Source organism: Desmodus rotundus, chromosome 2 (assembly GCF_022682495.2).
Source record: "Desmodus rotundus isolate HL8 chromosome 2, HLdesRot8A.1, whole genome shotgun sequence".
Classification (NCBI taxonomy): Eukaryota; Metazoa; Chordata; class Mammalia; order Chiroptera; family Phyllostomidae; genus Desmodus; species Desmodus rotundus.
In genome coordinates, this window is record NC_071388.1 from 5,805,470 (window position 1) to 5,819,034 (window position 13,565).

A 13,565-nucleotide genomic window follows, 5' to 3' on the forward strand; every position below is an offset into this window, starting at 1 on the left:
TCCACGCCGGGTGCTCTGGCCGGCCACTAGGAAGCCAGGGTGACAGGGCTTGGTCCAGCCACTGGGCGCCTTAGCACTCAGGAAGTCTGTTAGTCAGCTTCAATTCCACACACGTAAACCGCACAGCCTGGGACTGACCCGGCAAACCCAGACTTTTTAAGGGCAAAACAACAGAAAAAAAGTGCTGTATATTGTTCTTAAGATGACACATGAATCTTAAAAATGTATACTGTGCGGATTATTCATGAGATTCCCGCAAGGAGGACGTCGCAAGGATTTCTGCCAGGGACACGCCTGAGGCTGCAGATAAGGATCGCGCATCTGGACTGGCCCCCACAGTGGAAAACTCCGCGGCTCCTGGAACTTTTCCATCCCTGTCCTGGAGGGTTTGCCTGAGCACATACACGGCCAGCTGAGGCGCCCCCAGCCCCCGAGACCCCCACTTCACACTGGTCACAGACACTTCTCTGTTCCAGCAGACCTCAGGAGTGCAGTTTCCCCCCGTTGGGTGAGACCGTCCGTGTGTTTGCACACACGTGTGTGTGCACGCACGTGTGTGTGCATGTATGTGCATGTGTGCACGCGTGCATGTGGCGTATCCTCCAGCACCACATTAAGAAATAATCCAATTACAATTTAAATAACTATTGTTTCAACACTTTCTCTAGGTGGTTCATATCCTTCAGCGTCTTGGCTGATTTGAATTCATCTAAACCAAGGAAATTATCACATAGTAAATCCTCCACTTCTCAACACCCAGCTGCAATTTCCTTAATTGTGAAGCACGTGTCAGTTTGGTTCCAGAGGCTCCCATGGAGCAATGATTTCAATGAGTACAGTTTCACAAGCCTCGTGCATATTCTCAAATTCTGCCCGCTCCCCGCTCTTACCCAATTCCATGTGCCTGCAAACATGCGGGCATATTGAAACCAGTATCAGGGATTCCAAATGTGTCCATTGTTACTCAAGGCTTCAAAAAAAAAAAAAAAAAGACACAAAACCCTAAGAGCAGAGTAATTACTTTGACACAATAAATTAGTTTAAAGGAACTTAAAAATTTCCTGTTTCAAGTATCATGTTTTTATGTACATGGTGGGCAAAAGTTGAGTTACAGTTGTGAGTATGCAAAATACAGTTTATTCTTGAATTATTAATTAACTGTTGAATGAGTTTCCATGCACACAATCGCTTTGCCCACCCCATACTCCAAGTAAACCTTTGAATGCGTGGGCAGGGCTTCCCCATGGAGCTGGGCACACAGACACGCAGAGGCTGCCATCGGAGGGCCACAGGTCACCAGCAGGCTTGCTCCACTCCCACGCCACACCATTTGAGGGGGCACGAGGGCCGGCCGCCGTCCTGCCGGGAGGTGGCCCTGTGCCTCTGTCCCCTGCTCAGATCTGGAGTGCTGTGTCCAGGTGTGGTCCTCAGCCACCACCCCTGCCACCCTGAAACAGTATCTGTGGGTGTTGAAGTTAACTCACATTTTGACCACTAGTCAGACTTCTAATTTTTTTTAAGTGTACTGATTTAACTGAAAAGATATTAGATATTAATATGCATTGTCTTGTTCTGTAGATATTTTATAAATTAGTTTTTAAGAACATATATACAACTTCTTAAAGGAAGATAATAAACTGCACCACACTGTCAGCAATGGAGAGAAACTGGCAGAGAAGCCTGGAGGGAAGAGTTGCTCCAGCTTTACACAGGCTGCTCGCATCTGAGATGGGCGTGCCCCTCCTGATACACCAGGAGGCGGTTCATCTACATGCCAGCTTGTTTGTATCACAAAGGAAATCAGAGAGGAGGACCAGGAACAAATGTCGTAAATACATTCACATCTGCAAGAGCATCACCAGGCACCTGCAGACTAACAGGGTCAGCCCTGGAGACAGTCCCACTGGGGGAGCTGCCACCATGACCGCCCTGATCTGCCCCTCTCTGCCCTGCCCCCTCTCTGCTCTGCCCCTCTCTGCTCTGCCCCCTCTCTGCTCTGCCCCTCTCTGCCCTGCCCCTCTCTGCCCTGTCCTTCTCTGCTCTGCCCCTCTCTGCCCTGTCCCTCTCTGCCCTGCCCCCTCTCTGCCCTGCCCCCTCTCTGCCCTGTCCCTCTCTGCCCTGCCCCCTCTCTGCTCTGCCCCTCTCTGCCCTGTCCCTCTCTGCCCTGTCCCTCTCTACTCTGCCCCTCTCTGCCCTGCCCCTCTCTGCCCTGTCCCTCTCTGCTCTGCCCCCTCTCTGCCCTGCCCCCTCTCTGCTCTGCCCCCTCTCTGCTCTGTCCCCTCTCTGCCCTGCCCCCTCTCTGCCCTGCCCCCTCTCTGCCCTGTCCCTCTCTGCCCTGCCCTCTCTGCCCTGCCCCCTCTCTGCCCTGTCCCTCTCTGCCCTGGGCTTCTGTGGCCTGCACTCTCTCTCTATTGTACCTTCTCCCTCTGCACAGTGAGGCCGAGGATCTTTCCCTCTTGGGGTGTGAAGTGCAGTTCAAATCAAGGCCAACCTATTCTCTTTCTGTTCACCCTTTCAAAAATGTGTTTCATCCCTTGTAAAGGCACGGAATGGAACTGAAGCTCTGATGCAGATTAATCCGTGGTGTTTCTCTAATCCCAGTACCCATCTCAGCACACACCATGCACACCTGTGTCCACCGGGGACAAGAGGCCCAGGGACAAGCCACAGTTTGCCTAGTGCGTACGACTTTACCCTTTTCTTACTGCTACAAAGACCACCCTGCCTCTAGAGTTTGAGGAAACAACCACCTCTTGGCCACAGAAGCAGCTGCCGGTGCCTCTGCCAGGGAGAAACCCGAAGTCAGGGGCGGCCGTCCCCTTTGGTCTGTGAGAACTGCTGTCACTAGAGGGTGCTCAACGTCCCTCTAAAGGCCCTGGGAGGGACTGCTGGGGCGCCCAGTCTCTGACTGCAGTGCTGCAGTTTTACCCGGCAAAGCCGTCTCACTTAGATCCCCCGAAATGCACGCGCAGCAATCTTGATGCAGCAGGTGATTCTGGACAATGCCAGCTGCCCGCTGTCAGGGAGCGTGAGGGGACACACACGGGCGAGGAGACACCGCCAGCTCAGCCGGTCGCACAGGGCACTGAGGGCGCCGTCGTTCTGGGTGACGTTTGACCATGGACATTGTGTGGGTGTCCACTCCACTATGAACAATGCCAAAGCCCGACAAATCATTCTACTTCACGACAACCCTAGATGGTTCGATCTGTCCTCCGTACCGGTTCCCTCAAACAGACGGGTGCGTTTTCAGTGAGTCTGCGTCCTCTGCAGACGACATGGGTCTCCATGCCAGCCCCTGTTGCCTCAACGTAGGCCATCAGTGGGTCCTTCCCCGCAGCGAGCCTGGGGGAGGCCCGGGCTGCACGACACCCGGAATGTGGCAGAGCCTCTGTGGTACCTTCCGTGCTTCAAAAAAAGGGCAGTATTTCGGGATATGCCTATGGTGGATCACTTACATATATATGCAATAAAATAAGCTTTCAGACTAAATAGGAGGGCTTTCTTGGAAATAATTTTGCAATCACACTGACTTTACATTATCAACATGTTAGAGCAAAATGCAGTGCCTTGGAAATATTTGCAAAACAGAAAAGGTACTTGATATTGCAACTGTCCTCTATGCGCCCTCACTTGTACTTACAAATATCTGCAGTATTTCCTTTGCTCCCCCTTGCACCCTGGATCATACACCAAGGAGAGTGGGGTCGGTAGGTGACAGCTGTTTGTTTGTGTTCCTGGCTGTCGGGGGCGAGGCTCCCTCCAGCCTGCTAGGAGGCTCCAGCCCCTGCGGTGGGTGACCTAACATTTTCCTCTGAGGCTGCGAGCAGAGCAGCCAAAGGCTCCCCTCAGTGTGCCCTGCAGAAGGGTCCTTAAGGTGCTGTTCCACCTGCGGGTCTGCGATTTTTAAAGAGAAACAAACTTTACCTTTCCATGTGTACAGCACAGAGTAGATGGGATGAGGCGCTGCGGGTCCCGCCCGGCTTGCCCCGCACCCAGCAGCTCCCGGTCAGGGATGTTGGCAGAAGAGAAGGGCCACGCCAAGCTCAGCACACCCGGCACCCACAGCGATCAGCTGGCCTAGGTGGAACTGAGGGTGGGGATGCAGAGCTAACGCCTGTGTCAGCAAGTGAAGGACACAGACATGCTGGGGGCAGGAAGCTGAATGAACGAACACGTGCATGAATGAATGAATGAGTACATGCCCTTTATTTTGCCCGCATCATGATGCATTTATAGCAAACTTATCAGAATTTCAAAATAAAATAGCTCCCATTTGTGTGTTATCTAGCCCTTCACAATGTTCCAAAGCAACATCAACGAAAATGATTTCCAGCTAAACCGTTTCAGCACGCGGGTTGATTCCACACGCACTTACCAGAACCTGCCAGGATGGCAGAGTCCCTGCACTTCTAGACACTTGCCACAGCGCCCGTGGTGAACGCGGTTGCCAGCGGGGCCCGGTCTGACTTCCCGTCACACATCCCCATCTCATGAGGTAACGTGGACCCTGCTTCCACCAAAAGGTGAGGTCTGTGTCCCCACTCCTCGGGGCTGATGGGCCTGTGACTCTAGCAGAAGTTCAGCTACGTGACTTCCAAGGCTACCTGTAAAGGGGACACAGCTTCTACCTGGTGTTCTTGCAAACAGCATGCTTCCACTCCGCCCACCACACTGGGAGGAAATGCAAGACGTGGGCAGGTGCCCTGGTGTCCCAGCTGTCTGTCCAAGGCAGCGGCCGGCACCCACCGCCAGAGGGGGAAGTGCAGAAGCCTTCTCCCCGTGCCTCCGGCCCCGACCGCCCCTTGGCGGCAACTGTCTAAGAGACCCCGCGTGAAACACGCCAAGGAAGCCCAGTGAGCCCCAGAACCGTGAGGAATGAGGGAAAAAAAGCTGTCACTGTGACTTTCTATGGGAGTGATGTGTTATGCAGTGAAAGGTGCCTGGAACGCCATCGGAGTTTTCCTTATTCAAAAGCAGATTTTTGCAGTGTGGTTACAGCAGAAAATAGTCTCCTCGTGTGATGACCCACCCGCCCATCGGATCTGTGCTGGCCGCAGATGTATGCGCAGCTTTGTGTCGGGCACAGAAGAGGCAGGAGAGAAGGAAGCAACCCTGAGCCGAACAAACAGAAACCTCACGTATTAGCTGGAGAAACAAAAATATGCCCAAATCACCACAGCATTTTGACTCAGGAAAAAGAGCAAAAGTCACGAACATCCCCAGCTCTTCCCTCTCCGCTCACTGAGTGTGTGTATGCCTCAGGGGTCACTTGACCCCATCCAAGGGCAAACAACTCCCCACTCCCGCTCCTGACTCTCTCCTCAGCCCCCACCCAGTGGCCAGCAGCCCTTCCCCCCAATTTCTCCCTGCATTCATGTTGCTGGTGCCCCATACCTATTTTCTAGAAACATCTCTGCCCCTCAACCCCAGATTCCTTTCCCAAGGAGGTGTGGGAAAACTTCACTTTCCCCCTCTGGGACTCCCACTGAAACAGGGGAGGTGGATGCGAAGCCGGCCAAAAGGCTTCTTTACCCTGAGTTACTAAAAAGAAAGCCCTAGTGTTTAGAAAGTGGTATTTTTATTTTCCCTGAAATACTAGCTCCCAGAAATCAGGGGCTCCATCCCCAGAGTGGTCTCCAAGGGTTCCAGGATGCCGGTGGGGCAGGGGGTGGGGACTTCCATCGGTCAATCCTGCTGATAATGAGAGCCATCTGGAAGGCTGAACTGGCCGACCTGGCCAGCCACTGGACACGTGTGGTCCCATGGGCACAGGGACACACAGTGGGTCTCTGTTTTCAGGAACCACTGTCCTGTGCAGCCTCCCCCCAAAAGAACGTGTTCCAAACAGCCGTTCCCAGGGGCATTCTTCCCGAACGTCTGCTGCGAGGCTTCTGTGAAGAGGGTGAGGTATCTCGCTTTGCATCTCACGTGCTGAATTCCTGCAGAAGCAGCCCTGCTGTTCTGACCCCAGAGGGCTGGAACGCCCCGACGCGCCTCCCTGGCCGAGCTGGGATCGGCACTGTGTGATTCCGCTCCCCTTACAGGGGCTGCAGGCTTTCCTCCGGGCGTAGAAACCATCCCTGTGTCTCATGGGCCACTCTCTGCTTTATGGAATTCTTGCACCAGGGAACTCTTTTTATTTTATTATTTTCTTTAACAGCCAGAAAACGGGGAAGTTCACAAAGACATTTTTCAGCTGCCTGAAGTGACCCTTACCTTAACAGGTTTTGCCTAATCTGTAAATTGGAGTTAAAAGTTTTCCAGTACCTTTGGAGCAGGAGCCCTTTGTCTTTAACGGGGCAGGGAGACCGCCAACAATGAGGCTACACATACCTTGTGCCTCTTTGTTAGCGACTGCAAACCAGAAACAGATGTGAAGTATCAGCGGCTATCTCGGACTGACCCGTGGAAGCTGCGGCTAATCCAGATCAGTCCTAATAACTCAGAACTGCCACCATGTAACTGTCCAATGTTTTTTTCACTTGCAAATGCAAAAGAGACTCGACAGAACGCGTTAAAACCCATTTTCCTCTGAACACAGACGTTCGCCGGTGAGACTCGGGAGTGGAAGCTTTCTCCACTGAGCTGTGCAGCTGTCATCTACGTTTTGTTTAGGTGATCGTTGGCTTTAATGACGCAGGATCTGGGGGGGAGCGGTTATCCAGGAAAGTAGGTATTCCTGCTGCTACCTTGCCCCAAGATACTTGTACAGGTAAGAAAACCTAGAGGTTTAGGGTGAAGAATCGAGCATCCCGAAACATTTCCCTAACGTGGAAACCCTTTTCGTTTTCCTGAATTTAAAGTAATGAATATAAGTGAAGGAGAAAAATCGATAGATACGGGGATGATTCATAACCTCCCAAATGAAGAAATCCATCATTCTGCACTAAATTTGAACATTCCATCAATAGTACGTCTATTTATTAGATCTGAGAAGAACTGGTTTAACATAAAATCAAATATAAAGTCGTTTCAGGCATTAAATATTGTTTTTTATCTTAAAGCAGGCATATGGTGGAATGACTTCAGAGGCAAAGCTAGACATTGACCGATTCTTAGCAGTTATAAACATGGCAATTACACCGTCACGCTACACAGGATTTCCTGGTCCCGCACTGAAGTTAGACTGACGTGTGTGCATAGGTACAGCGAGGGATAAGGGCAGTCGTATCGCTGTACTTCATCACTGTGAGACTGTGCTCGGTAAGGGGTGGCGCCCACCATGAGTTCATGTGTCGCTAGGGAAGAAACAATAATTCTGACGAACGAAATGAGCCATAGCACATGCCCATTCACCAACCACGAGGCACACCGAATTTCTGAAAACAAGCAGGGGGGTGTCCTTAGGGAAGAGCAGATGCAGACAGTGCTGACACGTCATTGGGAATAGGCTGCAGGGTTTCTCAACCTTGGCACTACCGACACGGTGGGCTGAGTAATTCTTTGTTGGGGTGGGGGGCGGGCACTGTCCTGTGCCCTGCAGGTCCTTTGCTAGCATCCCTGGCTTCTGCATGCCAGTGGCACCGCCCTCACTCCCAGTTATGACAATCAAAACTGTCTTTAGACGCTGCCAAATGTTCCTGAGTGCAGAAGGAAAATCAGCCCGGCTGAGACACACGGCAACAGAGCAATTCAACGCCGCAGTGTAATTCAGTCTTTGAGGAAACGACAGACTGCCAGCCAGCTGGAGACTGCATTCCTGGGTGTGACATGCTGACCTCAGGACATCGCATCGGCACAGAGCTGGTGCACGCCATCTCCAATCACCAAGGCATGCAAATCAAAGCCACACCGAGCTATCACTCACACCTGTCAGAATGGCTCTTTTCAGGAAGAAAGAGACAAGTGTTGGTGAGGATGTGGACAAAGGGAACCCTTGTGTACTGTCAGTGGGAATGTGAATCAGTGCAGCCGCTGTGGAAAACAGTGTGGAGGTTCCTCAACCAACCTTAGAACCACCATAGGATCCAGCTACTCCACTCGGGTGTTCACTACTATAAGGAAACACACTGACTATCTTGAAAAGGCATCTGCACTCCCGTGTTCGCTGCAGCCTTATTCCCAGCAGCCAAGTCATGGAAACAAGCTAGGTGTCCGTCGACAGATGAGTAGAGAGAGGAAATGCGGTATGTGCGTCCACTGGCATATTCATTAGCCATGAAAAGAAGGAAATCCTGCCATTTGAGGCAACGTGGGTGTATTTTGAGGGCATTGTAATAAGTGAAATAAGTCAGACAGAGAAAGATAAACACGGTATGATCTCACTTAGATGTGGAATCCAAAGACAAACAGCTCTGGCCAGTGTGGCTCAGTTGGTTGGAGCATCATCCTGTAACCAGAGGGCTGCAGGTTCGATTCCCTGTCAGGGCACATACCTAGGTCTCAGGTTTGGTCCCAACCCCAGGTGCATTCAGTCCCGAGTCCAGGCGTGTATGGTACCCGGTCTGGCCACGTACGGGAGGCAAACAACCGATGCTTCTCTTGCATCTATGTTTCTCTCTCTTCCTTCCTCTCTAAAAAGCAATGAAAACAATGTCCTTGAGTGAGGATAAAAAAAAAAAACCCTCATAGATACAGAGAACAGACTGGGGGTTGCCAGAGGCAGGAGGAGAGTGGGGGACAAAATGGGTAGGGGTGTTCAGAGGTACAAACATCCAGTTATAAGTAAGTACGTCTGGGGACATGATGTACGGCAGGGTGGCTGCAGGGGACAGCACTGCATTGCATATCTGAAAGTTCCTAAGAGCGTAAATTATGAAAGTTCTCATCACAAGAAATAAAATCGTGACTATGTGTGGTGATGGGATTTTAACTAAAAATGCTTGTGGCCACCATTCCATACTATGGACGTGCACCAAAGCATCAGGTTGTATACCTGAAACCCACACAGCATTGTATGTCCGTTACACCTCATAAAAGTAAACAAATAAAAGAGGCTGGATGAGAGCGAGTCACTATCACGAGATTTCGCAGTTTATAAACTATCCCGGTAAACATGACTGATACTAAAGACAATCAAAGGAAGCTAGAACACCATGTTTCGGGCCTAGTCATAGAACAACGGTGAAAAGTTTAATTTTTGTAGCATGAGCAAGAACGTGGAGCAAAGAACTCTCACTCATGCCTGTTAGGAACACAGATCAATGCCTCACCAGCAATCTCTCTTCTAAAAATATTCTATAACTATTAAGGACATTGAGTAATTCATCGAAATCCTCTAAAAAAAAGAGCTCCAGAAAAGTGAAGAAGAAAAACTCCAGACCCTGAATGATTCACCGGCAAATTCTAACATGATTAGACAAGAATCATGCCAGCCTTACACATGTTTTTCCAGATGACGTAAAAAAGGAGAGCTTGATATCGGAGTGACACGCGTACGGCGTGAGAAGCGAAGATCACGTATGGGCTGATCTCTCACGTAAGTGCAGATGCAAAAACCCAAACAAAACCCCGGAAAACCAACCACAACAGCATACACGACAGAGTGATATATGCCATCATCGGGCTGGGGTTGTTCAAAGGAGCAAAGTTATCTCAACCAATGAAAATTATTAAATTTATGCTGTAAAAACAAAAAAATCATGTGATAATTTTGCAGAAGTGAGGAAAAAGCATTTGATAAAATTCAGTGACAATTCACGATGAAAGTTCTTAGTAACTTAGAAACAAAGGGGAACTGGCTCGCTCTCATCAAGGGCATCCAGCAGACCCTGCGGCCAGCCATGCGCTGTGACGGCGAAACGCTGAAGTCCAGCCCTTGCCAGCTGGGAGAAAAGAGGAAGAGGCTCGCTGTCCCCACACCCGTCACAAGTTGCTCTGGAGGCCCTCGTCAGTACGTAAGGCAAGAAAATGAATAAAATGCGAAGGATTTGGGGGGAAATAGATAAAACCTTGCTAGCAGATGATATAGGTTTTTTTAGATAAAAATTCAAGAAAACTTAGAAATGAATCATTAGGTCAATGAGTTTAAGAAGTCTGCTAGCTGTGGGTCAATAGAGAAAATTTCATGTTATTTCTACATATCAGCATCCATAGAAAATGAAATTTTTAAATGATACTATTTTCATTAGCATCAAAAATATCTTAAAATATGGGAACAAGTATAATACCAGATGTGCAGGACCCACACACAGAAAGTTACAGAATATTATTGAAGGCAGACCCAAATAAATGCACAGCCGTTCACGCACTGGAAGACTTAATACTATCATGATGTCAATTCTCTTCAAACTGATCAACAAATCCAATGCAGATTCTGTCAAAATTACAACAAGATTTTTGTACAGATGGATTCTCAAGTTCATACAGGAATGCACAAGGTCAAAAGCAGACAGGGTCAGGATGCCCTTACAGAAGAGCATGGGAGGACAGCCCGCTCTGCCAAGTGTTGTCACAAAGGCACTGTGAGTAGGTCACAGTGGACTCGTGTGTGCAAACAAAACAATGGGAAGGAAAAGAGAGTCCCCCACACGTGGGCACCCGTGATTTCTGGCCAAGGTCACACATAAAGCGATGAAGAAAGAGAGCGAATCTTAGAAAAACGATGCTGGGGAAATGGGATATCCATGTGGAAAACAGAAACTTGACAATGAATTGAATCCTCCCCAAAAATCGGGTCCAGGAAACTACAGATATAAATGTGAGACGCAAAACAATAACATTTCTGGAATGTAACACAGAAGAATAACTTCATGACTTTGGGGTGAAGACGAGTTTGTGAGTAAGACAAAACACTATAAACAAAAAGACCGATAAATAGAACCACGTTATAACTTAAAAAAAAGTTTAAGAACTTCTTTTCATCCAAAGACACTATTAAGAGAATAAAAATACAAGCCATGGAATGGAGGGTGATATTCTTAACACGTCTAGCCTACTACTCATATCCAGAATAGGTAATGAGCCCTTATAAATCAGTGGGACACATGACCCAATGGAAATACAGCAGTGCAGAAGGGGTAATTTTGCCTCATGTAATGTAATGTAATGTATCAAGTCCACTTTCTCCAGCTGGGAGGAAGTAGAGAAGCATCAAAAATACTCATCATGACCCTCAATACTCCTCAATGAGGGTCACCTCCTCGGTGAGGATGCAAGAACTGGATGGAGGGACCCTCAGGGACAAGTCACCCACCCTCACCAAGGAGGCAGCATTACACAACAAATAGAATCCATTTACAGATGCAGAGAAGCAGTCCTCCAGGTGACGGACCAGCTAGTTCAGTATTCCTGAGCCAGGTGTGAGCCAGGCATGAGCCAGGCACAGCAGAGAACCACATATTCTGGAGTGCCACGTGCCAGGGCTGTATAATTTCATCCGGCATCTGCAAGGTGGGCAAGGCCCACACTGCATTGAGGAGCTCGGACTTATTGCCAGGGCAGAGAGTTTCTGGGCTAGAGATCACGTGGAGACTGTGGGATCTGACCGACAGGCTCCGAGGGCTCTCCAGCTGCTGAGTTAAGGAAAGGCTTGTCAGCATGCACAAAGGGAAGCTGGGAGAACCCGGCTAAGATGCTACTGCATCACTCCAGGTGAGGGATGAGGGACCAGGAGCTATGGGGGGAAGAGTTGACAAGACTGGCTGATGTGCTGCAAAGTAGAGAAAAGAGACTCAGAGGTGGTTTGTGGTTTTGTGGTTTCTGGCTGTCATTCAGTTTTATTGTCTGGCCTTAGATAGCGTTTCCACTTTGCGGAGATGGGGGAGACTGGGAGAATACAAGTTTGAAGAAACAGATCAGGATTTGTACTCAAAATAGAAGGTGCTTATAGGTATCGATTCAGAGACGGTTAAAAACAGGGAAGTAAGATTGAGAATCACTGAAATTTGCGTGGATTTTAAGCCATGCCATTTGGGGTGGGGGGTGGGGACTGGAGTGCAGATTAACAAAGAAAAGGTGATTAAAGCTGAGCCTTGAGACTGTCCAGCACTTAGGAGCTGAGCAGAGAAAGAAGAGCCAGCCGATGATTCGGGAAGTGCAGAAGGGTTTCCATACCGCGCTGAGTGCCCATCAGAGATTTGTGGTCACAAACTTGGAGGGAGACTGGCCAGCCGAGTCCTGCGTGTTTTTTCAGGCAACATTAAGCACCTCAAAGTGCAGCTACTATATATGGAGTGAAGCCCTGGGCCAATCATCACAAATCCTTAGTCAGTGTGCTTATTATTAGCCAAACTTTACAGCTGAAGGACAGGGGCACAGAGAAGTTAAGGAACTTGCCCACAGTCACAGCAAGTTGTGGTATCGATCAGGAGACAGTCATAACCAGGGAGCTAAGAATGGCAACTACTGACTTGGAAGCAAAGCCTTTCTGCCTCCTCACTTCGCATCCTTAAACACTACTGTGATGCCACCCCCGGGTGGGGAAACAAAGGTGCCCTGGGACAAAAGAAACTCACAAAAAGGGACCTTACAAAAATAGACAGTGGATCTCAAATGAAGAACAATACCAGGGTTATGGGGAAGGGTATCCTGCGTATAAATACGATATGGTTCATCCCAGAGTGACGAATGCAAAGAGACAAAAAGGATAGAAATCAAGGTCACGGAGTATGTTTGCAAGAAACCGTGATTCCGGTTTTGAAATTTGGACACTAAAATAAAGTTGTAAACAACTTAAGAAATGTCTTAGGAATTTGCAGTCGAAATTAGACACAACAATGACAAAACTCCTCTGAGCAGGCAAGAGTCAGAATCTCGAAAGTCCAAGTGCCTGGACTTCACTTCGCCAGTAGGATCACGGTAAGTTTGACCAGATGGGCATTGAAGGGGCCCCGGGGTACACATGCAGATCCAGACGCCCTTACGTGTAAAATTCTTGATCGTCCCTGCCGTTTGTGGTCTGAATGCTGAAACTATGACGTGAAAGAAATTCAGCTACCTCTGGGGAATGTGATCGTCAGTCCCGTCGGCAGGCAAAGTTCTCAGTACACAGGGCTGAAATCCGGGTCACAGCAACTACTAACGGTGCCAGAGGAAAATGAAGAGTTTTCTATCGTGGAGTTGCTTACATCTAAACCTGAAGGAGCGGTAACAATTTGTCATCATATGTGGTCCCCTCTCTATAAATAACCTGCGACGAAAGCAAGGTTCCCTTTTTAAGAAGTAGTATAAGCATGGCCTGTTTTCATAGGTAAATGTTGGCAAGATACAATTAAATTAAAATGTATAAAATATGCTCTGTACTTTTTTCCCCAATGTAAGGAGAGATTTACTTGTGAGGTAATGGTCTTTACAAAACACACATTTTCAGTTTCCTTTTTCTTATGGTATCCATAAATTTGCTAATAAAAGGCTCTGTCTTGATTTACTAACATTTGAAATGATGGATTACATTGGTATTGCAAGAAAGGGATATTATAAATTAAAAATCCATACGTAAACTGTATTCTCTTATTTGCAATATGACAAATGATGGTGTAAAGTCTCAATCCATAAAAGTGATTTGAAAGTGATAACACGGATTTGGCCACGATGGCCCGACTAGCCGTGTGAATACCCTCCACCCGTTTTTAATGATCAATTCATAGCGCAGACCCGGCAGGTCAGAATATTTAATTTTAATC

At 48.6% G+C, this 13,565-nt stretch overlaps 1 protein-coding gene across 3 annotated transcripts in view; it reads right to left on the reverse strand.

The window, feature by feature from the left end:
- The window catches only part of ERG (ETS transcription factor ERG), a 214,924-nt gene that overhangs the window by 101,249 nt on the left and 100,110 nt on the right, over positions 1-13,565 (reverse strand). Inside the window, exon 1 of one of the 3 annotated variants that reach the window (XM_053917182.2) lies at positions 8,379-8,494. The exons of the other annotated variants lie outside the window; for them this stretch is intronic. The gene's annotated coding sequence lies outside the window, so the exon portion shown is untranslated. Of the gene's footprint in view, positions 1-8,378; positions 8,495-13,565 lie in introns of those variants that run through there. 3 annotated transcript variants of the gene reach the window in all.